Genomic DNA, 2,761 nt, shown 5'->3' with positions numbered 1-2,761 from the left:
CCACAGCTTCATTCTTGAAGTCGCAAGACCAAGAACCCACCAATTCTGGACAGACTACCATTGCCCTAAACTATAAAGCATTTTTTAATGAGTTGGAATCAAGGAAGGACTATGCCTACTAGAAACAAAGAGAAGAAAGTTCTTTTAGTTTGAGCTTTCATAATCCCCCCAAACCAGGACCAATATCTTGGTGAAGGTTAGGCTAGGACCCGGGAGAGAGTATGAGAATGCGCAGGTGGTCTCCCTGAGGATTCAGAGCTTCAGTGGACCGTGAGTGTTCCAGCTGCATAAGTCACTGAACTGTTTTGCCAGTTTCTACAGTGGTTTGACTGGGCATGATTCAAACATGAAAAGCTCATATTCTTCCATTCTTCTGGAGCTCTGTGATAGCATTTAATAATACCCCAAAGGGATATCTTCCACATGTAATATTATGGTATTTCCTCAAGTAATTGCTAAAAGATATAGGGTCTAATTGTTCTATAATACTCATATCCATTTTATCTAGATACTCAATGGATCTATAAGTCTCCCTGTGGGCTTCATCATAGTAACTGTAACGAAACCTTTGACTCCAATGGCAAAAATCAGAAGGAACCACCGAAGAAATTACTAGGACCCGCTAGGTATTTACTGAAGAGTTTTCTGAATTCCTGTTCCTTTGACTCACTCAGAGCTCCAACCAGCATAGGGATAATGGTAAACTCATCCTTATGGATTTGCATGGCTTTACCTGTGTAAGGCAAATGCATTTCAATGCTATGTTCATATTTTGTCTCAGAAACATGCGTTCAAACATCCCTGTCTTCCACGGTTCTCTGTAAATCTTTTGGTCGATATGAAGATGATACAGAGATGTCCTGTATATATCCACACTGGAAAGTGCACATTGAGAGAGGGACACATGATGAGAAGGCCCAAGGATGAAAATTCTCTGGGTAATAGACGGATCCACTTGTTTGTAAGCATGGGTGGCACAAGACCCACAGTAAGTATATCCTGCACGGAGTGCAATAATGGCTCTAGCAGGTCTTTTTGTAGACTGTACTTGTGAAAGCCAACCTTCTAGCTGTGCATTCAGCTGTGGTCCTGAGGCTGAGTACCAGCTCCCAGCATGACTGACTTCCCGGCAGACCACTTGATTGGACATCTTGATGCCTGTGCCACCTATGGTGCACGAGGATGAATCCAACAATGTGAGTATATTTAATGCCACTGAACTATACACTTAAAAGTTGTAAATTTTATGCTACGTATATTTTACCACAATAAAAATAAAGAGCCAGAGTTAATCAGTGTCAAGACATGGAGAATGGAAGGTCATGGTCATTGGAAGGAAAGGCCACCTGGACTCCTGCAAGCTCCAGCGTTTCTGTGTATCTTTGAGCAAGTCCCAAAACCTCCCTGAACCTCTTTTTCTCAAGGATAATAACACTGACCCTTTTACCTACTTCATAGGAACTGGATGGTTCTGTGAAAGTATTTGGTAAATGTTAAACATTCTGTACAAATGGAAGGCATTAGCGTCTGAGGGAATGGAAAAACTCTTTGTAAATCCGTATGTCAGTGGCCTGGATGATAAGTGGAAACCACTATCCTTAGGTTAGTATTCCAGGTGAATGGAAAGGGTTTGAACAAAAAAATCAGAGCAGGGCAGGAAACAGTCATTTATAAATGTACATGCTACAAAATCTAAATTGGCCTGAATTGCCCTACCGTGCTGCCACTCCATTAGGGCTTTACAACCCTCGGTGGAAGGCTCAGCCGTATCCACAACTTTCGTGAAGCAGCTGGTGTTTCCAGCTCAGTGTCTCTAAATGGCCTGGCTAACAATGGAGCTGTTAATGAACATCCATAAAAAGCCAATAAGGGGTGCCTATTGGATGCATATGACCTATGTCTGGTACAGGATTTGGGCAAATAAAATAATGATTGGTTCCAGGCACAATTCCAAAGTTTCAGCTTCGGGAAACCAAAGGTCTATTTCTATGCTAACTGCTTATTTGCTAACATGAGACCCAAGGTACAGAGTTGGAATAGATTTCATTGCAAAGATTCTTTTTTTTTCCTTTTTAAGATGGAGTCTCACTCTGTTGCCTAGGCTGGAGTGCAGTGGCACAATCTTGGCTCATTGCAAACTCTGCCTCCTGGATTCAAGCGATTCTCCTGCCTCAGCCTCCTGAGTAGCTGTGATTACAGGCGCATGCCACCTCCCGAGGCTAATTTTTGTATTTTTCATAGAGACAGAGTTTCACCATGTTGATCAGGCTGGTCTTGAACTCCTGACCTCGTTATCTGCCCGCCTTGGCCTCCGAAAGTGCTGGGATTACAGGTGGGAGCCACCATGCCTGGCTCATTGCAAAGATTCTTCTGGTCCCGATTTCTGCCTAAAGTCTTCAGAGAGGGACCATTGTTAGAGCTATGGTTTCATCAGCCTCTAGGGTTATTGGAAGAAATGCTAGTACATTTATAACCTTTGGGTAGAGTTTTCTGGTCATCCTTCAGTGATAGCATTTGGCTTTTTCACTGTTTATGCATAGAACACAGTTCCAACACCTGCTGAGCAGGTGCTTGGGGCTTCAACCCTAGTTCTGAATTACATGTTTCCTCTTAACTCACTGAGGGCTACCTGGCTTTAACACTTTCTCACTCTTGTGTCCTTAAAAGTCCTATTCTTAAATTTTCGTTTCTTCCTTTTGAATTTGACTATGTTACATAACTTTTATCTATCTCTATCTCTGTCCACACACACACACACCCT

General features: G+C 42.6%; 1 pseudogene; it reads right to left on the bottom strand.

The window, feature by feature from the left end:
- Nucleotides 1-260: 260 nt before the first annotated feature.
- LOC111554992 lies at nucleotides 261-1,182 on the bottom strand (annotated as a pseudogene).
- Between the last annotated feature and the right edge of the window lie 1,579 nt (nucleotides 1,183-2,761).

This window comes from Piliocolobus tephrosceles, chromosome 5, assembly GCF_002776525.5.
Source record: "Piliocolobus tephrosceles isolate RC106 chromosome 5, ASM277652v3, whole genome shotgun sequence".
Taxonomy (NCBI): Eukaryota; Metazoa; Chordata; class Mammalia; order Primates; family Cercopithecidae; genus Piliocolobus; species Piliocolobus tephrosceles.
Note: the sequence above shows the minus strand (reverse complement) of the source record. Positions and strands in the feature narration are given on the sequence as shown.